The sequence below is a fragment of the Pseudopodoces humilis genome, chromosome 2 (assembly GCF_049639895.1).
Source record: "Pseudopodoces humilis isolate 2021_Gansu_Grassland_sample_001 chromosome 2, ASM4963989v1, whole genome shotgun sequence".
Classification (NCBI taxonomy): Eukaryota; Metazoa; Chordata; class Aves; order Passeriformes; family Paridae; genus Pseudopodoces; species Pseudopodoces humilis.
The window spans coordinates 52,399,516-52,415,249 of record NC_142201.1 but is presented as its reverse complement, the minus strand read 5'-3'; the positions used below and the strand labels follow the sequence as shown (position 1 = coordinate 52,415,249).

The window sequence follows — 15,734 nt, the reverse complement described above, 5'->3', positions numbered from 1 at the left end:
TTCTGTTATTCATTGTTTTGTTTTTTTTCAAGCAGACTGGGCAACATCAGCCATGTAATGAATGATTAAAATGCCTTGGGTTTGTGTGCAATAACATAAGCAGAGGCTTTGGGTCTAAGTGAGATAATTTTCATATTCTGTATATTGTTTTCCCTTAGTTTTAAGAGCATTGAAGACATTGATCATGTGGAAACTCTGAGGTGAAAACATCTGCTCCATGATTAAAAGAAATCCAAATGAATATACTCTAAAATAATTTCTAAGAAAACATATATAAAGTAATTAACCTCAGTAGAATTGCAGATATTCCGTCAGAGAAACTGTAATATATCCCTTGCATAAAGGGCTTGTATTGTAAGGTAGAGAGAGATTTACCCAGAAGCATTTGAGAAATGCAGGGAAATAGCACAGTTTTGGCTGCTAATTAAAAAGAACATATACAATAACAAAAAATTAAAAGTACGCTAAATTGTTAGGTAGGATCAGTTTTCACAGGCAAGGACTGATAAGCAAGTATTGAAAACTGATAGAATGAAAAGCAAAAACATAGGATTTTTCATTGTATACAGGGGAAATATTAGTTGGCGAATGAACATCACTATGAAATTATGCCATTTGGATGAAAACAATGACTATTTGAATAAACATGCAAAAAAAGGAAGGATTAAAAAATAAAATGTTTAAATATTTACCTTAATGAATAATCAAAACCATAAACAACTGGTGATAAGGAGAACTGTGGTGTTCAGGATTAGGAGCTGAATGCAATTTGACAAGAAAAGTTTGTGAGAGAAAGGTAGTATTTACTCTTTTTTCTCTCTTGGATTCTGGAAGCATCTGAGGATTTTACACATTTGAAACCTTCACCATATTTCATAGGGACAGTTCATCTTTACTTTATACACATTTATTGTAAAAAGGGTCTGTGCATGCAATCAACATAAAGCTTCACAATTATGTTGGATTACTTTGCCTATGTGTTCTGCACTAGCAATAAATGAGCACCAGGTGAAGGTGTCCAGGTGCTGATTTTCAGGGGTTGCAGGGAAACCCCTGTAAGGAGCACAGGTGGTTCCAGCCACCTCCCAAGGCTGGAAGCAGCTCTCTGCAAAGCACAGCTGAGCCCCATAGCCAAGGTAGTGGTACCTTGGGGAAAACACGTTTTAGAAAGGGCAGAGCATAAAGGGGAATGAGGAAAAACAGATGAGTCATCTGCAGGCACCGAAATGAGAGAAGGCGGAGAGCTGCTCCAGGTGCTGGAGAAGAGATTTCCTCCACAGCCTGTGGTGAAGACCATGGTGAGACAGACTCCCCATTCTGCAGTCCCGGTTTTTGTGATTATGGGACAGTTTACAGGACACTTGCCTGTTGGTAACAGATAGGGTAAGCCTATGTCACAGGGGAAAAGGATCTTCACAGAGGAGTTAGTGGGGTAATTGAAAGATCTTGAAGCCACTGTGCAGTGCAAAAATGATGACATAGTAGCCATCAATGAAATATGGTGGGACAACTGGCACAATAGGGGTGCTATAATGGATGGTTAAAAACTCTTCAGAATGGATAGGCAAGGAAGGAGAGGTGATTGGGCAGTCCTGTGCATTAGGGAGTGTTTTTGACTGTCTTAGAGCTTAAGGATGGTGCCAGTAGCATTGAGTGTTTATAGGTAAGAATCAGGGAGAAAGCCAACAAGGCAAATATCATGGTGGAATTCTGTTATAGATCACACAACCGGGTAAAAGAGGCAGAAGGAATATTCTATAGAACCTGGCTACTGTGGTAAGATGCAATAAAAAAAAGTTTTTATTTATATATATTGGTAGCAAAAGGAGGACTAAGGAGAATCTCCATATTTTTGGGGTCCATGATGAAACATCATGTCAAAGGATAAGGAAAAGGCTGAAGCACTTATTGATTTCTTTGCCTCAGTCATTAGTACTAAAACTCAGGTTTTATCTGGATACCCAGACCCCTGAGCTAGAAGACAGAGATGAGAAGCAGAATGAAGTCCCATAATCCAGGAAAGAATGTTCAGAGACCTGCTGCATGCACAGGTCTGTGGGACTGGATGAAAGCTCTGTAGAGGGATGTGGACAGGATGGATTGATGCTCCTATCCCAACCTTGATAACAGCACCATGCTGTACTGCAGGCTTGGGACACAGTGTCTGGAAAGCTGCCTAGTGCAAAAAGACATGGGGCTCCTATGTAAGAGCTGGCTGAACACGAGCCAGTGTGTGTGCCCAAGTAGCCAAGAAGGTCAACGGCATCCTGGCCTATATCAGCAATAGTGTGGCCAGCAGGACCATTGTCCTGCAGCAATTGTCTCCCTGTACTTGGCACTGGTGAGGCTGCACCTTGAACCCTGTGTTCAGTTCTGGGCCCCTCACTAGATAAAGACCTTACTGAGGTCCTGGATCATGTCCAGAAAAGGACAACAAAGTTTATGAAGGGCCTTATGAAAAGCAGCTGAGAAAGCTGGGGTTGTTTAGCAAGGAAGAGACTCAAGGGAGACCTTAAGGGTCCCTAACACTATGGGAAACAAGGTTGTAATGAGGTGGGGGTTGGTCTGTTCTCACAAGCAGCCAGCAATAGGAGAAATGGTTTTCAGTTGCACCATGAAAGGTTTAGATTGGGTATCAGAAAAAAATTCTCCACTGAAAGGGTTGTCAGGAAGCAGAATGGGTTGCCCAAGTAAGTGGTTGAGTCATCACCTCTGGAGGTATTTAAAGGACGTGTGGGTGTGGAGTTTGAGATTCTATTCTGTTCTATTTGTAACAGTTAATTTCAGGGAAGTAATGGAGGCAAGTCCTGCTATTGGAAAGAAAGTTTTCAGGAGTGTTGTAGGACAAAAAAATGACAAACATTCAAGATACAGTGCACATATGAGATATAGAACAAATTTTTAAGCTTAAGTTGCTTTTTAATTAGTGTTTAAGCACAAAAATGTTAGACTTGAATTATTATTTCTCCTAACAACTAGGTACCCACAAATGGAATCAATGAATTCTAAACCTCTTTAAAATAGGTCTGCTTTTATTTACATGTTTACACTTGGATTTATCAAGTTAATAATTACATTGAAACAATTCACAAAAGTGAGAAACTTAGAACTGTTTCATTTCTATAGAACACTTATAAACAACGTTAAAGGGTTGTAGACTTCATTTTTTTCCTGTGCCATAAACTAAAAAAATGTATCCAGCTCACTGAAGGATATTCTCACAGACAGAATTTAGTGGTGTAATGTACACTTACCTCCCTCCTTACCCCATGGCAGAATATATGGGACACAACTATCAGCCTTGTGAATGATGTAGCTCACGAGAACATGAGCAGGAAAGCAAGTATTTTAAGCACATACAGAGATAATAGTTTTTCATAGAGGTCGTGTGGTGTTCAGTCAAAAACTGAGACTGCCCAATGTATTTACTGTCAACCCTGTGTGTAGCAGTGGGCCTGTGCCACTCAAATCATCCCTGAGAACAGGTGTTCGTGCTTTCTGAAGAGGATATACCTCAGCGCCCCTCACACCCTCCACCCTGCTGTGGGTTGTGCCATCCACATCTCTGTTCATTCTGTGTCATCCTTACATTTACAGGCAGCTGCTTAGGTGGTGTTATTTGCCTCATACATTCTGCAAAGGTTTGACACTTTAAGATGTGAACACTGGCCTACATTAAACCACTGTAAGTTGTTGGGGTTTTTTCCACCACACAGTCACTAGTCTATTTTCTAGCTAGCTCTTTTTACTTTTCTGTGATTAATCTGGATCTCTGAAGCTTGTAGTTTTAAGCTGAGGCCTGTCATGTAAAACTTGATCAAAGTCTTGCTACAAATCCAAATAAAATATATTATATGCACAGTCATTATCAACCTTGCCTGTAAAACGAAGATATAGGTACAAAAATCTTAGACTGTAGCAATGTATTTGCAAGCATTACAATGTGATCTGCTACAGAGGGCTATTCTTTTGATGTTTCACTTGTGGTATATATTGTTCCACAAATAAGGTAATCCTTAATAATTTTTACTCTGCAAAGTGCAAAAAGGATGCCAGTGTAAGCAAAGTCTAACATAAAGACATGCAGTTTCTCTTTAAAAAAACTAGTGTTTTGGGTTTTATTGTTATTGTTTGGGTGCTTTTGTTTATTTGCTTGATTCTGTGTATTTAAGATAAAGAGGTTTTTTTTATTATTTGTTGAGAAATATGACAATTAGAACTCTTGTGTACACTTGTGTGTTTTACATAGTCTTGTTACTGTGAATAGTAAAAATATTGGTTAGAGGACAATAGCATTATTCTGTGTATCAGGAAGCTTGCAAGAGGGATTTCTTTGGTACCTAAGTCAGTTGGAGTCTTTGCACAGTTTTGAAATTATCTGTGTATTTTTAAAATATGTGCATCGTGTCAAAGAGACATGAAAAAAGTAAAAGAACAGCACAAGAAGAAACTCAGCTCCTCACTGTTGTTTTTAAGCTTCTTATTGCTGCTGATCTCCTAGGTCCATTGTTCAGCAAACTGGCTCAAGGAAGAGCTTTTTGTCAAGGACTGAAAAGTGGCATTTTGGCTTTCACCATTCAGAATGGCAGGGACAAGTGTGCTATTTGAGGTGGTACTAGAAAGGAAATTACCATTAGCACATTTCAGTTCTCCTACAGGTACAACTTTATAGTTCCTTTAAAGTGCCTTCTCCTTTAGGAAAGGATTTTTCGCTTTATTCCTGTCAGGATAGCACTACACCATTCCAGAAGTGGTAGGCTGGATCTCTGTACTGAGCCAATATCTCCTAATCATACTAAAACCACTGGCATAATAGATCTTGACATCTGTGAACTGCTTCACATTGATGTTAGTGGCTGATTGTGAATGAAGGTAAAAACTCTACCCTGCAAAAGAAAATCTTATTTACTGGTTCACCAGAGATTCATGGAAAATAAAAGAAAGGAAGAAGAAGAAAAAATACCCAGCAATTGATATCTATGAATACTAATTATTTTTTCCCATAATTTCTAAACTTTTCCCATACCAACTAACCCCACAACTATTTAGAAATGGGATTGCTGGTTTTGTGCTCTCTATGCCTCTTTCCCAACATGTACTACAACTTACTGGTCTTGTTCTAGTAATGCAGGTGTCTGGAGATTTGGTTCGTGACTGGGAAGAGCAACTTTGGCTAATTTGTGGGACTTCTCCACATCAAAAATTGCACATTATTGCCTCATAATAACCCTGGCTTACTTCTCTTGTTAATATCCTATATGACAGCACTGTAACACATCATAATTATATTCTAGTAAGGTTTTCTTCTAACAGTCAAATTTGATTAGTTATATATATATACACATACAGGCAGATATGCAGAAGTTCTTGTTTTTATCAAAATTATTGTAAAAAATTTCTGAGTTCTCATATAGTGTGAGCTGATACACTCACACTATATGAAACTAGGAATGTTGTTGTCTACAAATAAAAGAACATGTATCAGTGATATTTTTGAGTATTAGGAAGATAATCTGAAGAAGGTAAAAGGCATCTATGGGCACAGGCTAGAGCATGCCCCAGTCCTGGAAATTATTGTTGGTTCTTCACCAGGGTCCCAAATTATTATACAAATATTTCCCTAACTCAGGAAATATTAATGAAGAATTAAAATTATTAAGATATCAAAAGATCTTAGACCTATTGATTGATAGCATCAATACTGTTAAACCTATATCATCAGCTCATGTTTTTATAAAGTAAAAAAAAAAAATAAACCAAATTTGGTTCACTCATTATTGTTTTTTTGTAATCATATATTCACTGTTAAATTTTAATACTTCATTAGTGAATGTATGTGAGGGAACTTACAATAATGCTAATAGCTGACAATAATAATCATAGTCAATTTAGAAATAATGTAGTAAATTCATACTTAAATATGAGTCTCCTTTATACAGATAAATTCCAGTTTATAAACAAGACAAAGAAACAGAATAATGAAATGACCTTAACATTCTGTGTATGATAACAGCCAGCCTGTGATATAGCCTTTCTCTCCTGACTCAAAAGTCAGTGCTTTGTGCAGTCTATCATACACCATGATATACTTAGAATTCTTGCTTCATTATTGTTAAAAAGAATTATTCAAACCAATACTTATCTTACTACATACCTCAGTTGTTAGCAGACTGAGTGTACCAAAAAAGATGATGAGTACAAGTAAATTTAACTGTAAATTTAAAACTCTTGGTTTCTGGACTCTGTCTTGAAAAAAATATCACGGACAAAATGTCTTATAGTTTTCTGAAGATAGTTATCTCTCAAGAGGTAGGGTTCAGGTCAAATCTAGGAGATAAAGAAATTAGACATTTATAAATAGTATTGAACTGAATGTAATCTATATTTACATTGAATAACAGAAAACATTAAGTTTATATATATCTAAGTACTGGAATTTGTAATTTATAATATTCCAGAATTTGAAGTTCTATGTGTTTGGATCTGAGAGATCAAGCTCTAAAGCCTCTAGATTTGGAGTTCCCAGTTTATAAGCCCGTATAAGGCAATGTAGAATCATAGTTATACAGCTTCTTCTGTGCAGGAAGACCACAAAATAAACTGTCATCTTTCCCATGCTGTGTAAGAACTTGCAGTGGAGCTTGCAAGACTGAGCAGTGATGACCCAGGTGAAGCCAGAAATTAATTGGTTTCAGATCTATTGCTAATAAAAGGTGATTTCTTTTATCCAGCCATTCTCATTTTTCAAAATTTCTGCAAAATAATTTAATCTGATCATATGGTATAATATGACCAGTCTCATCCATGTTATCAATTGCTCTTTCCTTACAGTTTCTTTATATCTAATTTTCAAATGGTGTGGCATATTAAAAAATTTGTGTTTAATCTTAGTGGTAGCTTAACCTAAATGAGTTTAGAATTCCTTTGGGAGTATAAAACAGTTCATCAGGTCTATCTTTTTTCAGGGAAGAACCTTGCTGATTTATTTATAAAATTCAAAACCAATTAAAATTTCCTCTAATTATTAGGAATTCTCTATCTTCTCTAAGGGAATTAAAAAAAAAAAATAATTAGATAACAGCAGAGAAATTGAGTATAAAGAATAACCATACTAAATTTAAGACATTACTAGGAAAAAAAAACTTCTGGGAAATTTGCCCACAGTTTTGATGTCTTCAGGTTGCTAAATTTATCTGTATTTTCTATTTGGAAATACATCAGAAAGCAATCGAAAAAAAATGCTTATGATTTTTTCCCAAATAATACAGACTAGAGAATCTAGGAGAGAAAAAAATGCATGCTTTCTAGTTTATATTTATCTAAACTTTGTAAGAAGTACCACCTACACTGTAGCTACAGTACAGCATAGTTTAAAACTGTTATGTAAGAGTCAAGTTATTCAAATGAAAAATGAGTGGTTAAAAACTGTTTCTGTAATCTCTGCAATGTAATTACCCTCCCTGGATTATTAAAGTCTGGCAATATTTTCACCTATTCCTTTGGAATCAATTTATTAATTAAAAAATTAGGCCAGCTCCACTGACCTAATTAACTCTAATAAAACCAACTAGGTCACAATTAAGATTCTCTTTTCACATATGTATTTTCTGTCTCTTTAGTGCCATTTGTAATTTAAGTCTGGAGGGGTAGTATGATTAATTCTTTCATACTCTGTCTATTACTGTGTCACCTGAGCTGCTTATGTAAAATAATGTGAGTCCCACAGCTAACAAAATCAGGGGTAAAATACTTGAAATGCCAAATCATAGCATCTGTATTATTCATGGCATTTGTGGTCTCTGTGGGAGAATAAAATCTGTGCTAAATAATGTTAAGAATCTTATAATCCTCATTGCACTGTCACTGCATCTTCCAGGGAAACAGAAAGGTTACTGGTTAACAAGAATTGAGCTTCCAGAATTTGTCAGCTGTCAGGTTGGGAAGTGTGGATTACACCTGTGTTACTGGGTGAGTTTTCTGCACTGAACAGAGTCACATTTAAAAAAAATAAAACCAAAACAACTCTGTCTGCACAAGAGAAAACACACATCATGTAACTTCCTGATGAAATTAAAGCAGTATTTCTACCCAAGCATAAAGAGCTCCAGAGAAAGACCAGGTTAATATTTTGGTTTGGGTTTATATTTACAAAAATCTTGTTGGACCAGGATGCTGAGGTGTACAAATAGCACTCCACAGCAAACTGCAGGGTACTTGCAGTAAGCTGTATTTGTCTTGTGTTCCATTGCAGTTTGTTAATGGGGAAAGATAGGTCATGTAGGTGATCTGTTATCCAAATTAGGCATCTACTTTAAGAGGGGATAAGTATCTTTATGTTTATTTACCTTTTCTTTCCAAGAGACCTAAAGTAACCTAGATGAGAAGTCTAATCTTCCAGATAGTTATTATAAGTTAAGAAGGCTATAGGAAGTTAATCATTACAGTAAATTAATCATGCTTGTTATAGTCCAGTCATTCCTTGTTCAGAAAGTATATAGGATAAATAAAACAACAAAATAACCTTGAAATAACTCTTGAAGAGTGTGACCTAAGGGAAAAGAGTAAATTCAGAAAGACTTAGCTAGAAAGCCTTAGTTTTGGAAAGAAATTTTGAGAGAGAGAAAGAATACTTATATTCTAGAGGTGATGTCAAAAATCTTTCTGTCAAGTAGTTAGATGACTCAGGAAATTCCAAATAGCAAAATAGTGATCATCTGGTGATTGTCTGGTATGACAGAAAAAAATACCAGCTGAAATATGATCTCATGGGACATTTTACATAGGCCCTAAATGTTGCTGTTTTTAAAAGTTTTACTAGAAGAAACTGAAAAGGTATGGGAATCGATTACACTGAAAAGTACTGCTGGTAACAGTGTCACAAAATTCCTCACTTGGTCCAATATGACTGAAGCACTGTGACAATCAGGATCACCTTTTTATATGATGTAAACTTTGTAAACTATTTTCTTCTTCCAGCATTCATAAAGAGGATTGTGGTGCTGCATGTTGTTTCTTCTAAGGACACTTCATATAATTAAAACCTCCAATGTAGGAACTGAACCTGATTTTAGCAGACTATTTCCAGTTGTTCCACATTCTTACCTGTTTATTTACATTTTTACTTATTTCAGACATGGGTATTATAATTAAGTTCAAGATTATGCATGACTTAACAGCACTAGTTCACCACATAGTATATAATTATGAAAAAAATTAGGAAAAAATAGAAGATCAACCTTCCTTTTCATAAATCTAATAAAATATCACAAATCATTAATTTTATAATGAATTTCACTTCTCTGAAGAGTACTGTGGCAAGCTGAACATGAGCCAGCAGTGCCCTGGCAGCCAGGAAGGGCAGCTGTGTCCTGGGGTGCACCAGTCACAGCATCACAGCCAGGTAAGGGAGGGGATTGTCCTGCTCTGCTCTGTGCTGGGCTGCCTCACCAAGCCAGGTTCGAGAACAGTTTGGACAATGGTCTCAGGCACACGGTGTGATTTTTTGGGGTTGTTTTGTACATTGCAAGGAGATGGACTTGATGAAGAGAACCATTAATTATTGAAAAGAAAATTCTTCTCTTCCTGCTGCTTCTTCTTATGTACAGAGTTTAAACAATAACCTGTTTTTTCCTGAAATAAGAGTGATGAATGTAATAGCTGAATATTGCAATTAAGTAACTTACTCTAGTGTATCTAAAGAATTAAATATCACTAGAACCTTATATCTGAAATTTTCTGAATCCATAAGCTAACCTTTACTAGACACTACTCTGAGTTAGTGATCTGAACAAGAACATTTGGGATTGGTGGTTTAACTGGAGATTTCTCTTTTTTGCTTTGTTTTTTATTCTTTTGCTAATTTCACACTGACTGAGACTACATAACATACTATTCTGCTTCTAGAGTAGGTGTCATTAATTTCAGCTTTCCAAATGTTAAAAGAAACACTTCTTTACTTTGTGTTAAAGACTTACAGTTCCTCAGGAGGGCTACATGCAGACTGCCACAGTGAGGAGAACTATATCTGACAGAGCGTATGCTCATTTTACAATCAGTGAAGAGGAATAAGCAACCGAAGAACATGGATATAGCATCATGACATGTACAATCAGCAGAGATCAAATTGACTCTTTATTAGAAAGTCTTCATTGACTATAAGTGTAATTTTTCAATATTTTGAAATAAATAAAGTATGATGCATAAAATTGCTGAGGAGGTTCAAGGCGGAAAGAAGAGCAATACAAATGTACAGCTGTAGACAAGAGATTTACTTTTCTCTCACAAAGTGTATATGATAATGATTTGGGATTTCTTTTTTTGTTAATAATCATATCTGGTTCCCATGAAACTAGACCTGAAATAATATGTTTCTATGCGGACAGTAGTTCTCAAAGTTTTGAAAATTAAATCCACCTTTGCAGTCACATGCCTTTATGTGCTACCTTCTGCATATAAAGTCAAACTAATAACTTTTTTCTTCATGACCTTACTTTTTATTAACAAATCACTTAAATATAAAATTAGCAATTTTATTTCTGGGAAAGATCTTACATTCACTTTTGCACTTACATAAAAGACTCAGTAACTGCCACCATATTACCATTTCTCAGATGAGATGACAGCAGATAGGTTCCTGCAGATGAGTGAAGAAACACAGCATTGCATAAGAACGCAAAATAAGAACCATTCAATGATTAAGAGCCATAAGAAGTAAGTTAAGAACCATGCAGTTTAATACTTCCTTGATAGCAGATAATAGATGCTATCAGAAAGAGTGTTGGAACACAAAGCTGTAGTGTAGGAAGCGCAAAATATCACTTCCTTTAACAAATCTTGCAATTCATGCCTGTTTTTCTTTTTTGAACTTATCTGATGACTTTTGTAGTTCGTATGAGATTTTGCCATCTGCTACATTCTATAAAAATCAGTTCCACAGTTTAACAATGCATGGAGTGATAAGAATGTCCCTCTTCTTTGTTGTGTTGATGACTTGTCTGCAATATGTTGAAGGGATGACTTAAGTTGCTCACAAAGGCATTTATGCCTGGGAAGGGGAGAGAACACTGCTCCCCTTTTTGAAGCTGTTGGGGAAAAAAAAAAAAAAGTACTAGCTCTACAAACCATTGTTATAATTTTAGGAGTTTCTCCATAAATAAAAAATATTACAATAGACATTGGAAAGTAGGTATATTTGCATAACATTTCCTTGAAAACAAATGCCTTTTCTTTTTTTCTTTAAGACCAGATAGTAAAAAAAAATCAAGAAATAAGTCTTCTTAAAATTTAAAGACGTCTTAATAAGTTTGTTGTCTTGTACAGAAAATAGAAAATGTTATGGGTAATTGATGGAATAAAATGTAGAATGAAAGACTTATGAAAGAAAATGCAGAAAATGCAGGAAGTACAGTACTTTCCTATGAGGAATACATTTAGAAATCACAACCACAGTAATCTGAAATCATCAGTGTAAATGTGTAGAAGTAAATAATGCTGTTCATATTTCAAGAAGGAATTTTTAATACATGAAGTATATAAAGAATAGAGTTTTAGTTTACCATTCCATCACTAATTTTTTTTTTGACAAAAAATATTCATTTCAAGAATAATGTAAAAATATGTGCAATTTAATAGTTGTGATATTCAGTACCACAAAAGGAGAAAACACAGGTTGTTATTTAATAATGTGAATGTATGGTGTGTTGTCACTTTGGCTGAAGCATTGGCAAAATAGCTTTGCTCTAGTACTTGCTTTTAATAAATTACTGGCATTATTACAGTGAAGTGAAAACAATGTTCATGCTTTTGCCCCTATTCACCCACCTTACAATACAGAAGCTGTAATTTTTTTTCCTCTTGTGTTGGGGCAGTTTTCCAAGTAGAAGAACTCTAAATCTTTGCTGTCCCATAAATATGTGAACATAAACAGTGATTTATTGCAATTTAGTTCCTGTTTTGGTGGAGGAGGTTTATGGTGCTGAGAAAACTCATTAATCTAATTCACAGCTCACAGTATAAACATAACCTTTACAATATATAACAGCAGAAATTATGTGTGGTTAAGATTTACTGTTTGTGTTTTGAAGGAGAAAGAAGTGCAAACTTGCTTTGCCACTTCCAGTTTTAATACTCATTGATTAAGTTGAAGAATGAATATGAAACTGCTATAAATAACAATTTATATGCATTTGGCTTTTTCTGGTTTCAATTTTAATATAAATACTAAAATTTAGAAGCTGTGAGAATAGCTTACTGGGAGTCAAACAAGCAACTTTAAAAAGTGTAGCACAGACAGAATTGCTATTAACCTGTTCATTTTTTACAGCACTAAATCTACTTAAAATACAGATTTCTGAAGTTCTTTCCTGAATATTTATAAAACACAAGAAAAGGTAAGAGATTAAGTAACTGTATTGTAGTAGCGTTAAATTGCTCTTTAGGTCTTACATAGTTAGGTATGCATATTTTATTAGGATTCATACACTCACTGAAGTGGAAAACCTCAATTTTGAATCTTGAGAGGCTGTAATATAATAATTGTAATATATTCATATCATGTAATGCTATTATGAGTTTACCAATGCTTCCAATGAATTTTAAGAGAAAGCTGTGATGCTTGAAAAATCAGCATATTTTTTGTTAAGTGATCAAAAGAACTATTGAATTTTGGTGTTTCCATTTTCACTCAATATGCAGAAAATCTTGAATAGAGATCACACCTATAATTATGAAATCACAACATTTTTTTTTATCCAGGTTCTGTGATGTTAATGTGTTTCTTGTACTTTAACTTATAATATTGTAGAGAATATTTTGCAAAATGTGTATGTGATGTCAATGGAATGTGGCATGGTTAGATATATTTAGTTGAAGCCTTTTGAATAAATTAAAATTTGATTAAGTTAAAAATATGTTATCAAAACCTCTTAACCAATCCAAGCATAGTTCTTTTAAGGAGCCATCTTCCCTGAATAAGACATTACTTTAATAAAGAATTAATGAAAGTGGAGCTTATATAAAATATATGCTTTCATTAATAATCCTGATATACTGATATATTATTGCAACTAATAATCTTAAAATAATGTATTTTACTATTCAGAAATTATGAGAAAGCTAGGAATCATTACAGTGCCAAAATGTTGTGCAAAATGTGATTTTCATATTGTAAATGAAGCTTCAATTTAAATTCACTAAAATTACAATAGAAATTCCTGTTGGGAATATTTTATTATTGAAATATTATATGAATAAAAGGTAATTCATAAAACCTATAATTCCTTCAAATTGTAATCAAATATTGCTGTCTAGAATCTATTTTATATAGAATGTTGATCACTTATAGTTCATCTTTCTGTTAAGATCATTGGTGGTCTCATTGTGATGAGAATTTATTTCTGAATCACATCTTTGCATTTGTAAGATGTATGGAGGGAAATTATATTTCTTTACATACTGCTGCACAGTTTTTCCCAATTCTTTTCATTTATATGGTGACAGTTTCTGTATCATACATGAAAAAGTGTCTTACAGTACATCATATAATACATATGATAAATCTTTATATAATACAATATAAAGTGTCTGCTAGTGTAGTACATATGAAGCAATGTAGCTATATTATTTTATTTAAAATATGTACATTAATTTCTAGCTTAGCTTTTATTGATTATCAACTTTCCTTCCAAGATCTGAAAAGAAGAAACAAATGAGACCTATCTCTCAGCAGTTGTCAGGAAGAAAATACAGTGGTGCCTCTCGTACCATCAAAAACAACAGTGATATTCTTCAAGAAAGTATTGCTAAAAAAGCGGAAAAAATAAAGGACAAGGACACAATTTTATAAATGATTTTGTGACTTATATATTTAAAATACTATTTTTTTAATATGCCTACATATTAATGTCTTTTTGAGTACTTTTTGAGTATATAGTATTCCAGAAGTTAAGCAGACGATTTTTCGATGGCTGGTAAAATTTCTACACAATACAAGGACGCTGATGACACATAATTCTTACAAAATTAGAGTAACAAGATGATTTAACCTGAAATTCAGTAGAAGTTTTCAGATACTTTCCCTAGAACCTACTTTAATTTTCCTTATTAAAGCTTCATATTGGAATACATAAACTCTTTTACTTGTATTAGTTAATTGTTTACAATATCTTTAACTATCATAAAGTGATGATCAAAGGAGGCCTTTAAAAATATAATTACAGCAATTCTACAATCTATCTCTGGGGATAAAAAATTTTCATTAAGCAATGGCAGAAGAGCCCATTACCAATTCTGGATAAAAATATATTGAATTTTGATGGACTGAGGTAATAGAGAACAGCTGACCACATTGCAGAACTGTGAATCCTAACCGTGAAATGCTTGGCAATGTATTTTTCAGATTTAAAACATAAGGGCCTTGCACTGACCCTCAATTGTATAATCAATAATCATGTATGAACTATGATGTAGTAATGTTGAGAGTTCTGCTAAGGAATTACAAGACCTTAAGTGAAGCAGTGTCGCTAACAAGAAATGTTTTCTTGAATGCCAATTCTACCGAGTGAACAATCAAAACTGTACGCTGGCACATTTCAAAGAAATGTTTTATATAAAGAAAGCCAGTCTAAATCTAACCACTCAATGAAGCATTCCAGTATTATAATATCTATAAATCCATAAGTCAACTCATATAGTGTTATACAAATCTGCAAGTAGGTTTCCCAAATACATGAAAATCAAAGGAACACAATTCACTTCCAGCTTTGCTAAATCAGTTCCAAGCCTAATGATTCAAACCTGAAGATAAATTATTATGTTCAATGGGAGACATTTGTATGACAGGCAAGTACCAGTTAATGTAATCCTACCCACATCTATTCCCATGGTTCACTAATTCATTAGTGAAAATACTCAAGTGGAAGGAAATTTAGAGCATATATTCCAATAATATGTTTCAATGTTATGTGCATCAATGCCTCTCACATACATTGTCTCTCACAGTGTCCATCTGGACAAAATGTCCAGCATCCAGTTAGGCATCCATCATACATTGGGTGAACATTTGACTGATGGGTTGGACTCAAAACGTTGTAGTAAATGGGGTTATGCCAGGCTGGCAACCAATCACCAGTGGGGTCCCCCAGGGCCCAATTATAGGGCCAGTGCTCCTTAATTTTTTCATAAATGATCTGGTGAAGGAATCAAATATCTATTGAGTAAGTTTGCTAATGATAGTAAACTAGGAGGAGTTTGAGGGTGGAGAGGTTTTACAGAGCGATTTGGATAGACTAGAGGGCTGGGCAACCAGCAAATGTATGAAATTCCACAAGAGCAAGTGCTGAATTCTCCACCATACGTACAAACTGGGAGACAAGAGGCTAGAGAACAGCCTTGCAGAAAGAGACCTGGGCAGATTGGGTTGTTGGGAAGTTGAATACACGTCAACACCTGCCTGAGCAGAAAAAAGGGCCCAGCTGTGTCCTGGGGTGCATTAAGGACAGTATAGCTATCTGGTCAAAGAAAATGATTGTTCTTCTCTACTCTGCATTCTTCACCTCCAGTACTTTGTGTGGTTTTGACCACCTCAAGCCCTCTGAGAAGCTGTTGAGGGAGTTGAGGCTGTTTAGCCTGGAGAGATGGAGGCTCAGGAGTGACTTTATCACTTCCTGCAACTACCTGAAAGGAGGTTGTAGCCAGGAGGGGATTGGCCTCTTCTGCCAGGTAATAAGTGACAGGAT

General features: G+C 34.9%; 1 long non-coding RNA gene across 1 annotated transcript; it reads left to right on the top strand.

Moving 5' to 3' along the window:
• The first annotated feature begins 1,229 nt into the window (after positions 1-1,229).
• On the top strand, positions 1,230-13,823 carry LOC148184848 (uncharacterized). Its single transcript, XR_015774687.1, has 3 exons — positions 1,230-1,298; positions 12,323-12,389; positions 13,687-13,823. It is a non-coding gene; the product is annotated as an uncharacterized LOC148184848 (long non-coding RNA).
• The last annotated feature ends 1,911 nt before the right edge of the window (positions 13,824-15,734 follow it).